This window comes from Pygoscelis adeliae, unplaced genomic scaffold, assembly GCF_000699105.1.
Source record: "Pygoscelis adeliae isolate BGI_AS28 unplaced genomic scaffold, ASM69910v1 Scaffold63, whole genome shotgun sequence".
Lineage (NCBI taxonomy): Eukaryota > Metazoa > Chordata > Aves > Sphenisciformes > Spheniscidae > Pygoscelis > Pygoscelis adeliae.
In genome coordinates, this window is record NW_008824414.1 from 1,364,912 (window position 1) to 1,387,891 (window position 22,980).

Here is a 22,980-nt window from a genome sequence, read left to right on the forward strand (position 1 = left end):
CATCCAAGCCTCATGGCATGGCTGTTTTCTGACTGGCCTGACCAGCTTTTGCAGTTACTACTTTTTCTGCCTGAAAAAAAAAGTTGTATCATATCTCTGGGCTCCAAATCTACCTCTCCAAGGCCATTCACCCACAGGAGCTTTGGCTAACCCCCAGAATTTGTGGAAGAGATACCAACAGGTGCTTGTGAGCATTTATTTTCACTAGTAGTTGCTAGTACACTTTGCAGAGGGAGAGATCAAATGTTTTGACCTACCACGACAGGACCTTAATTCATGATATTGGAGCATGGGGTGCAACATTTGTAGCATTAAGGAAGGCACATGGCAGCTATGGTGGCACTGCTACGGCTGCACACATTTGACCAGTAGCTTGGGTAGGTCTGACCATCTCCTCGTGGTCCTGGTTGTGTCTTGGGGGAGCAGAGCAGCACAACAGGCTCTTCTGACAAGCCATTAATAAGGCTGAACTTGGATTTGGGTGCCCATGCTCGGAAAAATGTCACTCCTTGTGGTGAAATCAGTTTGGCGTAATCTGGAGCATCGTTAAAGATTCACAAAATTGCAGAAATTAACACAGAAACAAACACATCCTGGGGAAAAAAAAAATTCCGTTTGCTGCATGACATGCTGCATCGCATGACATCTGTTAAATTCACCTTCTTAAATGCTATTTTTGGCTCTGCTGGTACCAAAAGCCCAGACTGAGATGTCATTTACTTTTAAGAAAGTAAGGGCTTCTAATGGATGTGATGTATTTTACTGTATGCAACTGTGCTTGTTTTAAAATAAACATTTGACGTTCAAGCTCTGAAATCTATCAGGCAATTAATGCATCTGATACACACATGTATGTTCTTGATTTGGCATATTAAAATGTTTTTTCCTGAAGCTGGTTTAGATGGAATTACATGATTTATTTTTTAATGGCTCTAGACACCACAGCATTGCTTTTTTTTTTCCCCAGAGTTGATTGTCCTTCACCATCTTTTCTTCCCCCCCCTGCCAATACATCACTCCCTGCTAATTTCTGAGCAGATCTTTCTTAAAAAGATCTGTTTTGCCTCTTGCTTTGCAAAGCTGAGTTGACAATCCCAATAACGAACGCTGAGGCTCCCAAACTGCCTTTGCCAGAGACCTGCCCTTTAATCAATCTCTCTCTGTCACCTCAGTGTTCCAGCCTAGATGCTCTCAAGCTAACCAATATTGCTGTTAATCCAGCACGGAAAGGGTGTGAGGACAAAAGGTCATTTGGGATAATTTAGCCCCATGTTTCCAGATCCACCGTGATTGTTCCTTAAAGGATTTTTTTTTAATTTTTTTTTTCAGAATGAATTATTTTTACACACGTTATTTATGACCTGGAAATTGAAACCTGGATTCAGCATGCGTATGACTGAGGGTCTGTCGGGGCTCTGCAAGACAGTGGAGGAAGGTTAGTGAGCACTAGCAAAGCTCACCAGTGTTTGTTTGCAGGGTGGAAAGTAAGTAGGAAGGAGGGGCAGATCAACAACTCTGGGTGACCATTTCTGTAGTGCACCTGGCTTTTGTGGGTTATGCATCTCTTCTGGGCACAATAGGCAAAGGCCTCTCTGGGTCATGGGCACAGCTTTTCCATCGCCATGTGTTCATGCAGCACCTTGCACGGCAGCGTGCAGCCCCTCTTTGAGAAATGCTTGCCCTTGGCATTTCCACCAGCAACCGTGATGGAGACCAACTTGTTGTTGCTCTAGTTGAAGGCAAGCGTGCAGACCAGTGGGTCTGATGCATACCGAGGTATGTTGCCTTTTGCTTAATAAAGGGCTCTGCTGCCAGCAGAAGCCAGTCGAGCAGTGCATTGGAGACCACAGTGCTGAAGAGGTGCATGCCTCCTCTGCAGCACCTGCAGCCTGAGCAAACCTCCTTAGCCAGGGTGCAAGTAAATAACCAACTACTTCTGGTATATGCAGGCAGACATCAGCCTGGACAAGTGATACTCATACCTTCTGCACCCCATCACCCCCTACCTGGGAAACAGATTTTAGCCAAATCAGTGAGTGCCAAAACATTGTGGGATGCAAGAAAGCAGCTCAGCTTCTGTTCGGAGCTGTGCAGTCAAGAATGTAAATCTCATACCCCCGGTAGCTGCATGACATCTTTATTTTTATTGGCAAGAGAAGCAGTATACACAGCAACATTGCAGTCTCTTAGCTCGTTAAAAATATCTCAATAAATAAAACAAATAAGCAACATATACACTGGAACAGAAAATAAAAAAAAAAAAACGGGGGGGTGAGCGGTAGCAAATCATGGAGCAATAAGGAAGAGGTGGTAGACTGTGGAGGGCAGTCTGTAATCCAGGCTGTACTTGAAACAAATCATGCAGGGAGCTGGGAACATGGTGGGCTTTTTTCTTCTTTTTTTTTTCTGAGAGCCTTGGTCCAGTTTTGACATTACTGTACAAGAAATCAGGTTTTGAATTTTTAAAAATAGACAAAAAAATACCAAAAAAGAATACAGCTAAGGGGAAGTAAAATCCAAACCCAAAGATTTCTCATAAATGTATTCCTGAATTAAGATTTTTCAGAAAAAAAAAAAAATAGAAATAAAACCAAATGCACAGACAGACAGACACAAAACCCAACAACAATGAACAACCAGGAATGTTGCTTCTCTTTTCTCTTTGGTCAGTCGCTTGGGGAGAGATGTTGCAAAGGTTCAGACCACTAGCTTTGGTGCTGTTTTCTGCTCAGTCTAAGTGGTCCACAAGAGTTCAGAGTGAGGGAGGTCAAGAGGGGTCTTTTGGACCAGTTTACTTGAGGTTGTTAAGGTTTCAGAAGCTACAAACTTGGATACATCCCAATTCCACTTCAGTCCCAGACACTGGACAGTCTGGAGAGAAGAAAAAAAAATAAGAAAAGAAAAATAAATACACCAAATACAGGACATCTTTCTGAGATACGTTGTCTCATAAGTTCTTTTCCCTTACAAATCAAGGCTGTGGTTCAACCACCTTGATTTCAATCACGTGTTGAAACCTGCTCCTGGTCCCAGCAGCGTGGAGGCACACGGTTAACCCAGCAGCTGGGTGAGATCCAATGCACCAGGAGCAGCCCTCACCACTCCTTAAGCAAGTGAAACAGGGAGATCGGATGCTCAGGTGCCTGAGATGGGCTTTAGAAACCCTACCCACAGTGACTCTCAGGTTCTCCTGCAAAATCAGGCAAACCCTGCTGGAAACAAATACGTTTTCTTTCCATCCAGGGGTAACATATTTATGCAATATCTAAGCACATCCAAAAACAACAAAAAAAGGAACCTAAACTTAACAGTTCCTTTGGCTTTTGGATGTATAGCCTAAGTTCTGAGTCTGGTAATGTCACAGCCTTTTTTTGCATCTTACTGTGAAATGGTAAATCCATAGGCAGGAGCAATGTATCCATCAAAAAGTCCATATGCTGCCAGCAGCGTCTCCAGCTCCGAGGGATGTTGTGCTAAACCCCTATTTTCCACACAGTTCCTGGTGACCCAGCCCTGCGTATCGTCTCTCCTCTGCCCCATTTATCAGGATGTGACAAGATGCAGCAACACGTCGGGGAGCCCTGTTACCTGTAGGGTTTGCTCTGATCTGCAGCAACCTGCTGCTGCTCATTTGTGGGCTGGTGGGACAGACTCTGTGACCCAGCAGTGCCCATGGGAGATGCTGTCTAACTAGGGGGAGGGATAGCTTTGCAGGCGAGATGCTGTTTCTGCTTTCAGAAAGCCACCTCAGCTCATATATCAAAAAGCAGATATAATTATTTCCTCCCACTAAGGAAAGCTTCTATTTAGCTTATTTCCTTTCCTTTCCTTCTCAAAGTTATTAATTATCTAATTACAACCACATTCTGCAGACGAGCTCGGGACTTGACAGGCTGCCCAGGACCACTTAGGGAAGCTTAACTGCTTGGTGTGTGCGAGTGGTGGTGGTTTGTGTATGCGCACGTCTGACAGATGACAGGCTGCCCCTTTCCTGATGCTGGCATTGCCGCAGCCCTAGCCGGGAAGGGACTCAGAAGAGGAAAATAAAATACAGGGAGGAGGAAGATGCCATGGAGTGATTTTCTGCTTGAGCCTGGGGGCAACCTTTAAGCTCAGTTTCTTTTTTCAAGTTTTTTTCTCCAGCAAGGGGTGGAGGATGATCACTGCCAGCTACATGACAAATTGCTGTGCCCTGCTCTTCTCTGAACCCAGCTGCCATGTAAAACAAGGTGAAACCAGATAGAAAGCAATACTGAGCTGATCTATTTCCACTGATTTTTTAAATCCCACCCAAAACTGGAGAGATCAGCACAAAGCTGCTCTTAGAGCAAAGCCGGCGATTTGCAAGCCAATGTCTTTAACCCCGGGTGAGACGCCCTGCTCTGGCTGCTGCTGCAGTACGGGATCTCGTTTCCACTGGTCCTTTCTGGTTTCCAGCAGCTCTTTTGGCTCTGGCCAACTGGAAAAATGGGAATTTCACAGCAACTCAGTGCTAACAGGGTGTTTTGGCTTCCCTGTTACGGTGAGATGAATGAGCACTGAGCACGGTCTACCCTGTGGACGGCAGCGTTGCTGTGACCCAGGGCTCTGGCATGGCTCTGCCAGGTCCCCTCCCATGCTCCCAGGCTTAACCCATCCTTTCCCATCCCACACAGGGCACCAGGACCAGGGTCATGGCGGGCAGATGTGGCTGCTGTTCAACCATGCTTGGCTAATGCCTGGTTATCAGCCCTGGCAGGACCAGATGATCTGGTAGGCTATCTTCCATTGCTATTTTCTGTGATTATCCACTGAACATTAAAGCAGACTATCTCAGCTGACGGAGCAATATTATGACCAGATACAGAGGTCACCCAAAGAAAGCTGCTACACCTGGCCATGAAGGGGTTATTGTCCCCATCTTGACATGTACTTGTGTTTCAGTTCACATTGTGTAACGTTTTGCTTGTTGTTCTTACCACATATTCCATATAAAATCAACATCAAGGAGTAAAACCCGCTCCTTCACAGACCCAATCTGTCAGCACGAGAGAAGGAAAGAAATGCACAAGATGAGAAACCCCCTCTGTGTGACCTACTCCCTCCATTTCTTCTTCTCTGGACCTTTGGGATGTTGGATGCTGACTGCTTTTGAAAATCTGGCTCTAAGTAGCAATTTTGAAAACACATAACAGAAGGAGGTGGGCATCTGCTTGTTGCATGAGGGACACACTTCAGTGGTGGGATGTATGGAAACATGTCCTCTGCAGGCAGAGAAGTGATAAGGTGTGTGATGTCTGCACCCAACCTGTTGCTCCTCAGTTACCCCCCCTGGGTCACTTGAACAGAGCAGTACTGTGCTAAAAACGTGATAGCATCCCATGTGGAGCTTTATAAGGTGAGGGGACTTCAGTGGCTTCTCAGTTTGCTTAAAAGAGCACTACATATATTGGAGAAATTATACTCTGAATCTGGCTTGTGATCCTCGTATCACAAACCTGGTCCTTGCTCACTGCACAGTTTGAGTCTTGCAGGGGGAGGGAGGATCAGCTCCTGGCTGAGGAAGATGGATAATACACCCAAAAACCTGCAGGATGGTCTTTCCTCCTCCCCTACCCAGTGCTGCCACATCACTGCAGCCAGACTGTTCATGGTGGCTGCCTCCTCCTTCTCCTTGTTTCTGGAGAGCCCATCTTGAAGTGTCCCACTAAACCCAGTGCCTTGTGCCTGGGCCCCCAGAAGGCCTGGCTCTTATCTCCCAGCTCGTCATACACCGAAAGGGGAAGCACTGCCCTGCTTGCCTTCAGGAGCTATAAAATGAGTCACCAGAGCCCTTCTGGCTCTGTCCCCTCTTAAATTATAGATAGCTTTTCCATAACAATTTTGTGCTTTAATGGACCCTCCCAAGGTCATGCTTCATGTTTATGATCCTTTAAGCCCAGAGGGGCTCAGCACGGCATTCGTCAAAGCCTGCCAAGGCACTCAGATGGTGGCTACTCCTGCGGCACTTCTCAACTCCTCTCCCACAAGCCAGATCCACAGAGGTTTCCTAATGCAGTCCTGCAGGAATGGCTGCAGGTTTCCTATGGCAGCTGAATGACGAGGTGTGGATCTATGGGGTTTATTCTTAAAAGAAGCAGCAAAGCCCATAGCAGATTTCATGGAAAGGGGGCAGAGTTTCTTCCTGGCACTAAGCTGGTGTGGTAGGACAGCAGGACCTTGCAGAGCTTAGTTTTAATCCTAGCTCACGCGCAGGTTTGCTATCTAATTGCTCTCTCTGCATGTGCCTCAGTTTCCCTGGTTGGGAAATTGCAGTACATCCCTTCCCTTATAGTATCTGGACTGAGAGATGATATACGATGAAGGTCTCTGCTGAACATAGTTTCCAAGCATTTCTCTGACCCTGTAGCTTGTAACACAGAATATAGTTGTTATGCACTGCTATACTGCACACCCAATGCAGTTTCCGCTATATGGTGAATTGAGGGCTTGCTGCTTTATTTTTCCCTTGCTTTAGGAGCATTCCCCAGCCCAAGAGCACAGCATGGAAACCACAAGAGCCAAGAGCTGCAGGCTTGATGTAAGGTGGCAGCAAGAGCAGACCCCTGGTTACAGGAAATTTTGCAACTGGTCCCTGAAGACCTTGCTTATATAGGATTAGGGTGGGTTTGGTTACAAAGGGATTGAAATAATTTCCATAACATGGCCAAGAGTGCAAATGAAATATGAAATACAGCAAAACCGTTTGAGTTTGGGTTTGTTTTTTTTTTTTTTTTTAAGGATGCTTTTTCAATTTCTTTTAAAGTTGGGAATGTGAAAAAATGGTTCTGTGCCCGGGGCCCCGCCTCTCTCCCTCCACGTGGGTTTTGGCCAGCCAAAATCCCTGCCAGGAAAGTGCTGGCCAACATTCTTGCCTTGTGTTTGGGGCTGGGGACGGGGTCATGCAGTGAGGAGGGGATGAGGGGTGCGAGCATCAGTGTAGTGCAGCACACACCAGCTGCTTGCCCTGATCCCTGCCGAAACCAGGACAAGCAGTCACCAAGAAGTTTATAGACTGTTTCCTCCCCCCTTCCCCTTCAACTTGGGGAAGTAAAAACTAGTGTGGGTTAAAGCCAAGACCCTGGCCCCACCCCATGGGTCAGTGCGGGGCACTCTGCCCGTGGGCTGATGATGCTGCCTTTGGGCGCCTCCAGAGTGGATGCGGTTTCTGAATGAGCATCCTTGATGAATGGAGTTTGAATTGCAATAACAAATTTCTTGTAAGTGACACGGGTGGGCACACTTCTCACCAACCCCACATGTGGCTGCCCCAGCGGTCCCAGCCAGCTTCCCCATGGGTCTGTGTTGTCCCGGCAGCTCTGCTGCCTTCGGCACCATTCCTGCCACCGTATTTTGCCTCCTTTGAAGTCTCCCTCCCCAGACTGCGCCTGCTTTTTAAGCATCCCACAACATTCATTTTAATGGGATGTTAACTTCAAAGGCTGCTTTTTTGCAGGCTGTGGAGATTTGGAGCGGGGAGCGGCCTTGCTGCGAGGCAGGCTGGTGAGCAGTGGGGCTGCCTGGGGTGAGGAGGTAGGACACAAGAAGAGCAGGCAGCATTGCTGGGCACAGGCAACAAAAGAGCTCTGCGATCTTCCTCCCCAGGAAACAAACCCACACTGAGGAAGCAAGTGTTAAACCAGCCCACAAACTCAGCTGGAGATCCCTGTTGGCATCTCAAAACTCATCATTGCAAAATGAGAATAACCAGAAGGGATAAATACAGGGAAATGTACAACAAAAGCCTACTCAGGCTATCACTAGTCCTGGCTGATAATTAAGGCTTTATTTTGCTAGGTGCTGCACAATAGCTGGTAAGATGTTACAGGGACATTACAGTGTGGATGGGGAAGGAGAAGTCTCCTGTTGAGTTGGATCTGCTTGGAGATAACACCTGAGCAAGATGGGGCAGAACAAGCATGTCAGGCAGTGACCTCTGGTTGTTGTTACCCAGGTGTGTACTGTCAGGGCTGGAGACCCTTTATATGTTTATAAAGAAGAGGAAAATGTGACGTAGGTTATTCTGGAATAGTCCAACCACTGGGTTCAAGCAATGCTGGGTTACAACACAAGAGGGGACGCTCCTGCTCTAGAAAAATCAATAAAATGTTTCAGTCGGCGCTAAGTAGCAGCTGCCCTTAATATTTTTCAAAATAAATAAATGCAGCTAGTTCGGTTATTGCATTATGTCATACCCCCAGTACGCCCGCCCGCCACACTAGCACTGCGTGCATCCTGCCCTGTAGGCACAGGGACGGGGACAGGGAAAACAACAGCAAACAATACAAAACGTGACTTGAGGGTGCACATGTCGGCCCCCGTGCCTTCAGAGAGAAAAGGTCAGCATGGGCTGGCGTGAATTATTGAAATGTCAAAGCAAGCAGCTCCAGAAATTGGGTTGTTCTTTTTTAGATTAGGAAATGCCAAGCTGGAGGGGAGGACAAATCTCAGCATTTTGACTCCCAGGCCAGAAAGTCTGAATCTGGATTATTTGGGGCCACAAGAGCCCCATCTTGCCTGGCTACTGGGACAGTGGGGTGAATGCGAGCCATAGCAGGCGACCCAGGCTCCTGAGAGCATCCCATGCTCCTCTTTCCCCACCCCTGTGACCCAGCTCAACCCCAGATTTGCCAGCCAAGGGGACTGCCATTAAGACCTACATGGCAGCTTGAAGTGCAGAGGTCTGAGACACCCAGGAGAATCTTGCTGGGGGCACAGAAATCACCTAACCTGGTGGGGGTTATCATCATGGGCAGTGTCCCTACACAAGCTGCCAAACGCTCTCAATTCAGCCCTTAACCTTGCTCATTCCTGAATGTGGTGAACCAGGGACCACTGCTCCCAGCTGCCTTAGGAATAACCACTTTAAAAAAGCATATGGCAAGTATCAATCATAATATCCACCGTCAGGTTTGTACACTTTGCCTTCCAGCATCCTGTGTTTTTTTGTCTGCTCATAACCTTCTGAAACTTATGCTGCTTGAGCTGAAAACTTTCCATGCCCAACGGTGATTCCTCTTTCTTGTCGTTTTTGTTTTCTGGAGCCTAGGCAAAAATGGTCCAGCTGTTTTGGAGCACAGGGAGAGTGGAAAACAGCCGCACTCCAAAATGCTGAAGGCTTTCCCGTGACTGTATGTTGGAGGCTGGGACAGCAGCCGGCGGAAAGCTGCAAGGCAGCATGCAAATCACCCAGCTTGCGAAGTGGCGTCCCACCTGGACCTGGAGGAAATTAAGTTTGTTTTGACCTAGTTCTGAGCCTCCTAAATTTGCCTTCCAACTATGCACGGACTGAGTGTTTCTGTGAGCCATATGAAGCAGACTTAAGGCAGGAAGCATGGGGAGTTATTTTGGCTTGGCTTTTGTCACAGAACCATTAAACTTGCACCACAGCCACCGCGAAGCAGCAGAGATGTGCTAGGGTGGAGGCGAGGTGGTGGCTGCCAGGAGCTGGCTTGGAGCTGGACTCATGACCAGCACATTGGGACGTACACAGGCAAAACAGGTATTTGCTACCTGGATGAAGTGAAATGTGTTCCCAGCAGAGTGCCTGGCCAACTTTAGCAAACCAGCACAGCTCCTTAACCCTGGGAGGTGGGATGCCTCTTGCCTCCCTCCTGCCTGAAGAAGCACCTGGTGTCACATAGGAAGCTGAAGTTAAGGTATGCCCAAGCGCAGGCTGTGCATGCAGCCTTGCCTCTCTCCTGCCATGCCCACAAACCCCCTGAGCCCTCCTACGAAGGATCATCTTCACCTGATGCTGTCCTCCCTCTGCCTGCTTCACCCTGAAACAAGAGCAATTGCTCTGTAGCTGAAGGCAGCCCCACTTGTTTCTAGAGTTTGTAGAGAAAATTCTGCTCTATCAGTCAAAACTGGGTGTCAGAAAGTGATGTCAGAGTGACACCAGGGGAATTTTCAAAGGTTTTTCAATTCTGCAATTCCCATGCAGAAATTTCTACATATAACTTGTATAAAAAAGGCTAAAACCCAAATCAAAACACATGGAAAATTTCAGTTGAATTCATCAAATTTTTAGGTGTGATTATGGAAACATGGGTCTCTGTTCTGTTTAAAGATGGGAAAACTGTATCTGCACATGCTGTGTTCGTGTTTATGCATGGTTTAATATATGCTCAAATATTTTTATAGCAAAGTCAAAGGAAGAAAGGATCTGCTGTTATGTGTATAGCATACATAAAACTACACTTGCTGCAGGCATTGCCTGGATCTGTACCAAAGGGATATTCTCAAATTATCTTATGGAGTTGTCGGCTGTCCCCAGAGCCAAAATGGACAGTAGCATATATTTCAAATTTAAAATATTTTTGTGATTTAGATGGCGCAAAAATGCAACTTTTTAGGAAAAATACCTCATTGCTTAGCAGCAGCAGGACCTTTGAGGGCAGGTAAGCACATGCTCTTCTGCGTGGGAAAAGCCAGCGTGTGGCAACCCCTGAGAAGGATGGAGAGCCATATTTCAGAAAGCCATTTCCCAGAGTGCCTGGGTGGGGAAAACGAGATGGCAGCAGTCTGAGGTGGGACACCAATGCTTTGGTTGTGTCCTTGAGCACATCTACCTTGCTGCCCACACATCTGCCTGGGAAACCAGCCCGTACTTACTTGTAGGATAGTCCCTGGGGATCCCCAGCTGCAATGCAAGGGGCTGGGGGATCTCCTTCTGAACATGACCAGAGGCAAGCAGCAGAGGTGAGGCACGAAGGGGAAACTGAGACACAAAGGAACGGCACCTTAAAATAGCAGAAATCCCTTGATTTTTAGGGTGTTTCCCACCACGAAAGGCTAAAAAGATGGGAATAAATTCCCACCATCGTGGTTGCTTTCTGGCCTCTGGGGAGTGCTGGTCCTTGTGGCCATGGCACAGACCCCTCCATGGGCTGGGAAAGGAGAGAGTCTGAATGCACGGCTGTCCCTCAAGCAACGGAAAAGGCAGCAGGGCCAGTCTGCAAGGCTTCAGAAGGGAGGAAGCAGTGGAGAAAGGAATTCAGATAATTGTGTACATGCAGGGGGGGGAGAGAGGGCCAAAATCAGATCTAATGCTGCGGGTACGGACAGACTGAAACCAGATACCCTGGCTTGTGTTTTTCTGCCTTTGCTGGTATGAACCTTATCAACCATCCGCTCTTGAAGTCTCCCAGATGAAGGAAAGCCACAATTATGTGCATCTTACAGCTGGGAAACCATTTAAAAACATATCCCTTGCAGTTGTTCATTCCTGAGCCGCAAGGCTGCCCCCTGCTATCACCAAACGTATGCCTCACCGTCTAGAGGAAAGCCTCTAATCTAATTTACCCCAGGCTTTTCAGACCTTGGAGGATTTATCTGCCCATGGCTGGTCTGAGAGAAAACATCCTCCCTGCATCCGGCGGCTCCCCAGTTTGTTATCGGGAGCGTAACTAGCTGTTTGATGGGGATGTAGCATAAGAAAAAGGAGATTTAAGACTTTTCTCCTCCCTCCGAGGCTGTTTCGGTCTCCCTGGCCCACCCTGCCCACCGTCGAGAAAGGTCGATGGCTTGCTCACACCTCACTGTCCGGGAAAAATTGCAGCAATGAAAGATCCTAAAGAGACAACGCCAAAAAAAGAAACCAACGGGAGAGCCCGTGGCCCTGGTCCCTCCTGCCCATGTCTTGTCCTGGCCAGCAGAGCAGGACAGAGCACACCTGCAAGCCTGGGGACCGGACCAGCTGCCAAAAATGGTTCCTCACCCACAGCTGAAATAAATCTGGGGCACTTTACAAGTCCTCCTCTCATAGATAACTACCCACAGCAGAGAGAAGTGGATTGATTAAATTTAAAAAAAAAAAAAGTCTAATGTCAGCAAGCAGCCAATATTGATTGAAATGACTGAACAATCTTGCTTTAAATCCTTTTTTTTTTCCCCTCACTCTCCTGCAGAAAGTCTCATTGGTGCCCATAGCCACCCAGCTAAATAGACATTATCTATGGAGTAGATGTCAGGGCGTGCTGTCTGGGAAGAGCTGCCAGACCTGTAAGGTGCTCGAGTCCAGTTTAACAATGCTGCAATGTATTTGTCACTGCTTATTTTTTCTTTCCTTCTTGCCAGATTTTTTTTTAAATTATAAAAAAAAATTAACAAAATGTAGAAAACTGACATTTTAGAAGTGCATGAGATACCATTTGCTTGCATGGATCCAGTGTAGTTGACACTGCTGTGTTTACCTGAATGGCCTGCATTTAAAACTGCTTTATTAATCTATAATCTATGGGCTTATCTATTAACATATTAATCAGCAGTTAGTTGACTGCTTTTGACTGCCACATACTTTACTATTTTGGTATCTATCATGCAGCTGACCTTCTTGCACCCAGTTTGTATTTAAAGGTGGAAAATGAGCTTTCCCATTCTTCCAGCTTCAGACGTACCTCTGCAAGGCTAAACTACCTGGAGCAAAAGAGGTGTCTCTGGTACCAGAGGAGGCTGCGCCCCTCACAAACAAGTTTAACACCTCTGCATGCTCTGATTTCAATTTTTCCTTAGCTCCTGATAACTGAGCTGTTGGACTTTCCGTGGGGCTTCAGTTCCTTTGCCCCTGAGAAGAGAGAGGTGCTTACCAAAGAGAGAAGCTGAAGGTCTGGTGCAGCCCCATCCTGGACCTGCGAGATGCTTGCAAGCTCAGAGCTCCTCTGGGAAGCCAGCTCCGCCCCAATGCGAATCAGCATAGACCACCCATGCCCATCAGCGCGAGAAAGCTGAGGTGGCCTCCGTCACACCCAGAAACTCGTGGGCTCAACCATTTCCCATGGAAAAACTTGCCCTTTGGGGCCCCGAAACACCTAGAGAAAACCACTTCTGCATTTTGGCTTGTGGCTGATTGATCTAGCCCGGATAAAATCAGTCGCCTGGGGCTGGTTTCACGGTAGGGAGGAGAAGTGAGAGCTCTGCAAGGAAGCATTTTGCTGCTGGGACACTCAGGGTTTCTGTGTTATGTCCTGCCCCTCTGCAGCAACTTCTGGGCAGTTAGTAATGTTTGTTCCAAGGTGCTGTGTCCTTCCCTCGCCAGAAAAGTAAACCAAAAAAAAAAAGCTTTAAACAGGAAGGAGCCCCCCCAAAGGAACATTTCCCCCAGCCCTGCACTCCTCCACAGCCCAAGCATTGGCCTCTGTGGGGCAGTGGGGTTCGTTGCAGCTAGAGGAGGAGGTAGGTTTGTGGGAGCCCCTTGTTAAAATTTTGGCAGTACATCACTGAAAGCGCTGCTAGAAATTGCCGAAAGGCGGAAGCTGCTAATGAGCAGTTGGAGCAGGAAAAAGCAGAGCTGCTTCGACGTCTGAAAGCACTGTCTAAGCTCTGTCCTCGACTCTGCCCAGCTGCCTCGTGGGTGGCTCAGAAGAACAAGCGCTGGGGGACACCACCATCTCCTGACCCACAAAAGGGCAAGTGGCCAGGGAAAGCCAGCAGCTGGGGGCAAAGAAGGACAGGAGGCCACCACCAGCCCTCCTGGCTAATGGAGCAGCAGAGAAAGCCCACTGCTGTTCCTTTGGGCTCATCTCCCCTCCCTAAAGGCACTCACACACAAGCATGGCTTTGCGCAAGAAAGGTGTGGAATAAAGGAGCAGGCAGGGGGAAAAAAGGCAGGGAATGAGATGTTCTTCTTGGGCAGCTCAGGTAAAATATATGGAGTTGGGGAGCAGAGGTAGCACAGATGCACGTGTCTTTATACTGTGACTTTGAAGCTGATGAGGCTCATGCTGAGGATGAGGGCAGTCATTTCACATTTTCTTCTGCCTCGTGAGCCCCCGACCCTCTGGCCTCTGGGCTTCTCAGATCAATACGGGCTCTGGCTGCCAGACCGCGAGCAATTCTGGGCAGGCACTCAGTTCTCCCTGCCTGAAATGCATACCCGCTCCCCACTTGGGCTAACCAAAACAGTGTTAAAGCGATGGAAATATGTTACGCAGAAATCAGGTAAGGAGGGCAAAGTTGTTATGGATGGGCCATATACTTCTACTGAGATGCTCACAGCAAAAGCCATGTGCAAATCTTATCCTGCACAAATACAGCTTGCAAGCTGAGGCTTAATTTATGAGACAGTTGCATGACTTGTTGTTACAGCTTAATCACTTATGCCATCAGCTGTGCTATGATGACTGACCGTGTATCTGCCCTAAGCTGTTTGGAAAGTAAAATATATTGGTGTTTAAGACAAACATGTTCTTGTAGACTGACTGAGACTATCTGGGATGAAAATATCCATAGGAACATGATTGTCTTCCTCTTGGAAATATGTGAAGACGGTGGCTTTGGGCAGCTGGTGCCACATGCAGCACGGTGTGCAGCATGCTCTGACAATGCTGGCAGTCAGTGTGAAATGTGTCTCTGGTCCCTGTCCGTCTCTACAGGGATAAAGACAACTGATATATGAAATGGGCTGTAAAAATACCCTTCTGCCTCTACTTCATTTTAGAATAGCAAAGAGTATTGGACAAAGGGAAACCTTTTCTCCTTCCCACTGAGTTCCTGCCAAAATAATACAAATTCTAGGAAAAACACCTTCTCTAAAAATAAATATATACATCTGCAGCTTTATTCTTTTTCCAAGGGAACTCTTTCGGTCTGGCCTGCTCAGCCAGTAGTTTCCCTCCTCTCCTTATTTTTCCTGTGTGCAGCAAGTATTCAGCTGCAGTCTGCAAACCTCATGAGGGGCAGCATCCCTGCAGGAAGCGAGAAGCATCGTTCTCTGGCTCCAGGCCTGGGACTGGGCACTGGCAGGTCCTACCCATGGATGAGACCTTTCTTACCCATTTCCCCACTTTACCTGTCCCTGCCCTGTTTAGATTAGGTACTTTGGGAGCAAGTCTTGCTGTCTCCATACATAGCCGAGCACAAGGAAGAACAGCCTCAGCTTTTTTTCATCAGTGCAGCACAAAGACTCTGTAATAACGTTGACTCCTAAGAGTAAATCAGCAAGTGGATGATAGCAACCATCCATTATGACTGACTCAGCTATGCGGATTAATGCCAGTGGAATTAATAACAACAACAAAAAGCCTGCTTTAAAAGCATCTATAGTTTAAACTCCTTCCTTTAAAAAAAAAAACAAACAACCAAAAAAACCTGGGGCCACCCACTAAAAAGCAGAGACAGTTTGCATAAAATCAATGGCATTTTGTGGGCCTTCGTGAACAATCCGTGGGACAGGTACGATTGCCTTACAAAGTCGGGGTGCTTTTTAATGTTCGATACAGTCACTGACAAATAGCAGCTGAAACACCTGTAGGCCAGATGTGCACAGCTGCATGTGTGCCGCGGCTGATCAATCTTCAGATTACATCACGCTCCAGATGCCTGACTTCAGAAACGCTTGGAAGGCAGAGCTGGAGCAAGCGAACAGCGAGCTTAGGCATTTCTTTCTTCCCAACAGCGATGCTTTGCCTCCTCTGCACGCAATGCCAAGCCCTTTTTTTGTCACTTTGACCTGCGTGATGCAACCTCAAAGCAAATAGAGGGGAAACCCTGGCCAGCCATTTGGGGAGAGACATTAGCATCCTATAGCCAGGAATAATGCCTCTGCATGAATAATGTGCTGGGGAGATGGGCTATGTACCTCTGCATTTCTACCACCTGAGACCCAAAAAACCATCAACACCCGCCTTTGAATCGGTCTATTCTGGTGCTTCTCCACACTGCAACACATGGCACAGTTTCACCATCTCTCTATGGGCATGCGTGTGTGTGTGCATGTGTAAAGGAACTGCTGTGAAAGTCAAGCAATTTTAATTTTCAGTGGATTCATTCCCTAGAATGAACGCTGCTAGAAGTACGGCACTTGTGCCTATAACACTGGGAAGCAAAACTTTGCCTGCCATGAGAGAGACTTGGAGGCGATTGCTGAAAAAAGACGCTGTTTTTTTTGCATTTGGAGTGGGGGAGAAAGTTTTCCCTTTGCTGCATGAAGCTGTGTTTGCTCTTCAAAATTGGCAAACAGATGCTGGGGCAGATTCCCTGAAGCTCAGGGGATTTAATCCTCAGTTTTTACACTTACGGATCTTCATAGAGCATCACAAAAAGCTCTTAATGTGAAGAAGCAGGATTCCCCTGTTTCCTTGCCCAGTGTGCTCAATGTCACCATGCCCAGGTTTTGGCAGAGCTTGGACTCAGATCCCGGATGACATTCCCAGATGTTTGCAGAGGAAAGGGAGCTACTTTGGCATCTCCCCCCTAGCATGAGGCAGCGTTTGAAGAATGTGCCCTCGCTCATCGCACCCTGGTCCCCAAAGTCAGTGACCGCAATCGCTTGGCCCCATCCCGGCAGTGTTTCACAGGGCGGCAGGTGCAGGTTTTTGATAACCACCCAGGCTCTGAGTAACAGCGGTGATTCAGTCTATGTGTTACTAATCTCCCAGGACTTTAGGAGGGGATTGTACCAGGCCAGGTCTCCATCTGGGATTAATCAACACAGCTTCATTGAAGTCAAGGGGCCAAATTCTCACTTGGAATAAACCAGCTTAACTCCACTGCAGTCAATAAAGCTACTCTGATCTTTTTTATGGCAAGAATAGTCCAACTCTTTAAAATACATGGGGTTACAGGGTGTTGCCCTCATGCAGAGGGAGTTACATTTTTATATGCCAAACAATCCCACTGGGGTAAGAAGTACTTGGCATTGAGTAAGGGACTTTGGCGTGTACCGGTGATGTTAACCACTCTGTGCTTCAGAGAAAGCCACTGGCTTACATGCGAAGCCGGGGCAAGCACAGCTCAGGACAGGAGCCATGCTGCACACCAGGGCAGCTGTATTCACCTTTTGGGCACCCTGTAAGTGATTGATGCTAACACCATGCCTCTGGGAATGGCTAGAGTGACCTTGAATCCATGTGCTGGTAGACCACGGCTTGCTTTGCATTTGTTATCTGCTAGTGCCCAGAGGCTTTTTCTCTCTGTCTTTAATGGTCTCACAGATACATTAACATGGACACAAGCCTGTCAAGAGCCGTCCTGGGTCCTGTATCTCTCCTGGGCCATTTCTTGCAGCCTTTGCTGCAGTGCAAGTACCGCGCTGTACAATTCTTCTCATAAACTTTACAGCTTTCGCCTTCCATGCAGGTGGTATTACCCATGCTTAAAACTCCAGATTTCAGCCTGGGTCCTTTCACCCAGCTGCTGCTCTTTAGTTTAATGAGCCCCTTCCTCCTCTGTCTTGGTGTTTATAAGCAGCCTTGCCACCATCACCACCCCCCTCCCTTCTCTTCTCTATCTCTATCTCCTTGTTAGTCTCTTCTCAAGGCTGACTCTCCACTGCCTGGGGATGCCCAACACAGCTTTGTATCAGGGGACCTTTGCAGGTCAAGTGGCAGGAGGCAAGGTTACTTGCATGGCTGGAAGGGGTTTTGGAGGCTGTAGGGTTGGGGTTTTTGTGTGTGTTTGAATATGCTATGCTTCAGTATGGTCTTGTTTGCTTTGCTTCAAACCTCTTGGCTGGCTCAGAACCCCCAAATGCTTGAGGGTTTGTGTTTATGCACCTCAGGCTGTGGTGTCTACCAGAGGGGCCCCTAATTAAGGTAATGGCAAGGCTTTCTGGAGAGGAAGGCAATAACACAGCAGCTATAGGGAATAATGTGGTATTGAATCTGCCTTGGGGCTTGTCATAGGTGAAATATTTTATCTTTACTTTTGCAGTTTCTGATGTCGCCATCCTACTTTGGGAGCATGGCCTTCTGAGGAGAGAGCAGTAACCTGCTGGTCCCTGGCCGGGCACTGAGCAACCATGAATCACTCATTTTTCCAAGACTCATAAGGATAGCATCACTGCTTATAACTCAGCTTGAGGTTGGCCAGTTGCTTTACAGGCTTTCCTGAAACTGTTATGTGGGTGATGCTGGGCAAGCAAGTAACGGGAAGCGGGAGAGGGAGCGATCTTAGTCACAACCTCTCTAGCAACGCGTTTCCAGCCTGGATGGTGCTGTGAGCTCCCCAGGATGAGAGCTGCCCAGCCCACTGCTCTGCCCCAAGAGCCTGCACTCACATAAACTAATGTCCTGAGGGTTTTAATTTCCTCTGCAATGAGTAACTGATAACTTTTAAAATTTTTTTATATGCATCAGTGAGCTGCGAGTGGACACCAAAGGTGGTGTATTCTACTTGCTGTCTACCAGCTTTCTATGTTGCTGTTTCATGTTTCTTTTCTCTAAATTTTCTATAAATAAGCTATCCTGCAGACACTTCAGAGCTCTCATGTCAGTTTTTCACCACACTTCTGGGGCTTATGGCTTCAAGAGGGGTAAAACAAAGTTGGTTGCTCCCTTGTTGCTGTTTTTCAAAGGGGAACAAACAGTCTCACTCCAACAAGTTCAAACTCCTGGAAGAAGAAACATGCAAAGATGAAATCTCTCTGCTAAGGGAGCAAAAAAGTCAGCGTGCCCTTAGCTTGTCTCCATTTAGTGAAGTATTTAATCACATGCATAATGTCTAAAAGTGTGCTGTTAGCCCCACTGAAGTCAGCGGGGCTAAGCACATGCACTAAGGATGTGCAGTGTGCTTTGCTGGATCAGAACAGGCTAGCAAATGACTACCAAAAACTTGAATTATATGCAGCATGCACAAAGAAGCCTAGAAAAAGCTCTGGAAAATTGGTTTACGTGGTCTTTTGCAGTCTGTCATTCTGCGAAAGGCAGATGTATGTTTTCTTGACTGCAGTTGTCAGGGTTTTTTGGATTTGGGTGATTAAACGAATGGGTTAAGTCAACATTTTCAACCAGATTACTGTGTGGATGACTCAGGTCAATGCCAGCTGGCTTGTCTTGTTTAGGTTTGCCAGCTGCAAGCTGGACTTGTTTGAACCTTTGTGTCTGAACTCTGCTAGGTTCCCACTGATCTAATAACCTATGTTACTGCGATAGCAATGCAATCTCCTTTCGGGGGGGGGGGGGGGGGGCGGGGAAGAGGAGCTCTCTGCATCTGTTCAAAACAAAGACTTTGTGCTTTGGCTGCGGCAATGCTGTTACTCTCTGAATTTTGCAAGCTGTCCTAGGATGTGCAGACCTAAGCTAAGCTTGTGCTCCTGTAAATCAGGGGCTTGCTCTGAAGTTGCTGCTGGTGGGCTTCTCATCTGCCTGCTTGGGTTTGACTGGTGTTGAACAGCTTTTCTGCTCTATACAGCTGAGTTTTACATGCAGCTTATGTTTGCAGGACAGCAAAATGTTTCCTTAAGCTTCTTATTCCCCAGGTTAAAACTGCACATGCATGTTTGTGAAGCATGAGGGAGGCTGGATGTTACATCTAGTAATTGAAGTGGAAGCTTTAAAGGCTCATTAAGAAATCAAATTGAATGCAGGTAGGGTATGTGGAAGTACTGATCTATAGTACTAGAGAAGTGTGTGTGCATGCTTCTACATGCAGTACACAGATCACCTCTGATATCATGATTAGACTTTAAATATACTGTAGGTATGGAGGAGCATAGGATGTCTGTAGTGACTTAATTTAAGCACTTTTCACTCCTCTGTGCTTTTTTACCAGTTAAAGATGCTTTTGTTTTCTTTTGAAACTTCTGGTTGCCACTCTTATTCAGGCACAGATGTGTCTCATCATATCTATATGTATGCTGCACACTTCCCCTACACATCTATGCACCTATAATACAGCACTTGCCCGTATCAGTAAATATTGGTGTGCATGTATATACATATATATAATACTGTAAAGTTGGTGTTCAGCTACTAGGGAGTGCAACCATAGGGATACCACTGACAACCAAAGAAATTCTGTTTTTAGACATCACACCTTGTGGAGAGAGCCCCCTCTTCTACCTGATCCTCAGTTCTTAGCAAATGTGATTAGCTGTATTTCTTACTACATCCTCACTTGAAAGGTAAATAGGTTTCTAAGGGTCAGCAGTTCCTCAGCTTAAAGGCTCCTTAAAAACAGCAGTTATTCAAATCAACATCAATAAATGAGTGAATGAAATGAAGTTTTAGGAGATGGGCTCAGGGAGACCGGTTGGTTCTTGTGGCACACACTTTTTCCTTGAAGGTGGAAGAAGTAAGAAATGCAAATGGAAAGGAATTCATAAGTTCCCCTACCTGAATATGAGTGCTGCAGCTAGGAAGGATAAAGACCCTTACCCAGAGCAGCATGCCTGGCTGGGAGCTAGTCCTTGCAGTATGTCTGAAGCTGCAGCCCACTTGAACTGCAGCTGGAAACCTTGCAGCAATGCAATGTGCTTCTGTCCCTGTGGGACTGGCAGGAAGTCTTTGGAAATCAGCACTTCCCAAATGAAAATAACTCATTTGCTTGTGCCATGCCTCCCGGCTGGGGAGGTGTCCTCAGGCTGGGGGAGCTCTTGGGCCACACTGGTGTCCTGGAAGTGCACAGATGCACCCTACAGGAAACTTAACCTGACATCCCACACGATTTGGCTGAATAAAGTGATCTCTGCCCTTTCATACTTATTTATATTTTTAGTTGACTGCATAATCTGGCCCTCTAGAAAGTCCCTTCAGGAGGTCACACAGCTGAAATAATAGCTAATGAATTTTTAAAAATGATTTGGGAGTTATTAAATACTTTCTTCTTCCTTTCCTTCCCTCCCCTCAGTCCCTCTGGCAAACACTCCTGGGTTATTCCCCTGGAGTGCTTTCCATTCCAGGGCAGGGCATGCTGCAAAAGCATCCTAATGTGTATGAAGGAAGGACCTATACTCATCTCCAAGTGTTGGCATGCTGCCCCCAAACTAGGTAGGGCTGGAATAAGAAAGCTAGCTGAAGTGTGCCATAACACACCAGCTCCAGAGACTAAGGAGAACTTCTGGCATTGCTTTTCCCTCCAGAGATGTCCCTATTCACCTCACTTGGCTGTTTCATACCTGATTATGGAATGGTCTTAAATCCAGGGGATGGGGCTCTTAGACTTCTCCCGTATTAAACCATCCAAACTATTTCCATCTATGCTCTATTAATGAAAGGAGCTGAGTTTATTCCTTTCAGTGGAGCTGTGTCAGGTTACACAAGCTAGGTTCTGCCAGCAGAAACTGGTGGCTTATATCTGTTCTGGGGGAATCTGCTCCCCTTTTCTGTGTCTGCAAAAATCCTCCCATGTGCGTGGGCTGTGGATCAGATGCTTAGCTTTTGGGGACTCACTGCCTGGCCAGGGGATCACCTCTGATGAGACCCAGCCAAGTTGTCTTGGTGGCTGATGATTGCTCTTAGGCACAGGAGAGCCAAGGGAATACCTGTGGGCTGCCTTTCCAGGAAAGGGAGCTGTGGTCTAGTCCAGGGACCAGAAACATCTGTGGAGATGGCCTGGGCAACTGCAGTAGCAGGACATGTAGGGGCTATTCTGAACCAGCTTGTGTCTTCTGGACTTCCAGTTGTATATTTCAAACCTGAAAATGTTGATTTATCCCTACTTATGTTAGTCTCGTATGTTATAGATTAATGTTTTTCCAAGAGATTCAAAGAGCAACTAAATAATAAAGACTCTCAGACATGAGCATAGGCTGGTATCCTCAAAAGGATCAAGGAAATTTAGTGCCCTTCAAAACTCTCAGCTCTGGAGGGGCCCTAAATCTTTTTGGCCTTACCTCTCAGCTCCAGTCTGTTCATCAGACCCTCTCACTTCCCTAATAACAGATCAGAGGAAGCTAGTCTTTGTTGTTTGAAGGCCAAGTTCGGTGTGATGCTCTGGTGTGGGGAGTGAGTATGCACACACAGTGAAGGTGAAATAATTTTATGCTTCAGCTCAGTGGTGTTTGACCATGTTAGTTCTTTCCTTTGATTGCCTCCAAAACAGCCTGGCTGCCTGCTGGGTGGGGCTGAAGAACCATCAGGGTGAATTTTGAGCTACCTCAGGTTCAGTAGCAGATGAGAGCTGGGGATCCCTGGCTGCAGGTAGGGAGCTGAGCACCTACTGCTACTGTGGGAGAGCTGATGGGGGCTTCAGCTCAACTTTGGGTTAAGGTTGGGACCAGGGTGAGAGAGAAGGTGGGGAAACCTTCCCAGTACCCTACAGCCAGTCTCTGGGAACCCTGTTTACATCTTTCCTCCTTCCCTGTTTTTTGTACCCCTGGGGGATGTGTTGGTGTGAAAAGGGTGTTGTTGGCTCCTGGAGTCTTTCTGCCTCCCGCCTGTCTTTCTTGACCCTGATGCTCATGGGAGGTCTGGCTACTCCCCCGTCATCCCAGTCATTGTGCCTGCAACATCCATGTGATGCAGTGCTCTGTTGTCTGCACAGCAAAGTGGAGATACCCGCTGGGAACAGGCTCCTCACGTTAGCGTGATGCCTTGTCAATCTTGGCCTCCCTTTGTGATAAATCCCAGCCCAAGCTGCTCATTCTGCCTGTCGCCTCTTCCCTGGTCTCCAAGGCCCTTTGCTTCTTCTGCTGTCGGTCTCCTGGGCTCCTCCGCCTGATCTGCTCCTCCTTACCCCTCAACTCCCTTTGCTTTGCACCATCATTTGCCTCTGCCAAGATGAGAACACAGGAGATGATCCCAGCTCTTGGTTCATATTCCCCCGGCTTTGTGTTGTGCCTTCTCCCAGTTTTGGGCTCCTTGCTGTCTGTCAGGCTCATATCAATACCAGCAACCAACAGGGAGATGTGTGTGAGTACGTGCGCTCCTGGCAGCTCTCTAGTCTCACTGATTGCACTTAAGGCTACTCCTCACACAAAGTTTCAAAAGCAACATGAAATTATCCTCCCATGTAATCAGTGTGGGTTTGTCCTGCCTCAGAGGAAGCCGATGCTTAAATCCCCTCTACTTCCCAGGGGCTCCCTCCCACCACCAGGCATCATCTGTTACAGTTACACTGCAAAAAGTGGCATCTTCCCCAAGACCCCATCTTACTTCTCAGGAGGGGCTGCAGCATGAAGGAGAATCCTGCAGTTTCATGTCTATCTGTAGCAAGCAAATGCCAGTGTGTTAGGATCTACAGCAAAGGGGGAAAAGAGATGAAGGTACAGAAACACATATTTGAAAATGTCTCTAATTTGGG

The 22,980-nt window shown here is 47.3% G+C and overlaps 1 protein-coding gene across 1 annotated transcript in view; it reads right to left on the reverse strand.

The window, feature by feature from the left end:
* Positions 1-2,753: 2,753 nt before the first annotated feature.
* Positions 2,754-22,980, reverse strand: part of TWIST2 (twist family bHLH transcription factor 2) — a 37,206-nt gene continuing 16,979 nt past the window's right edge. Inside the window, exon 2 of the mRNA XM_009320770.1 lies at positions 2,754-2,871. The gene's annotated coding sequence lies outside the window, so the exon portion shown is untranslated. The remainder of the gene's footprint in view (positions 2,872-22,980) is intronic.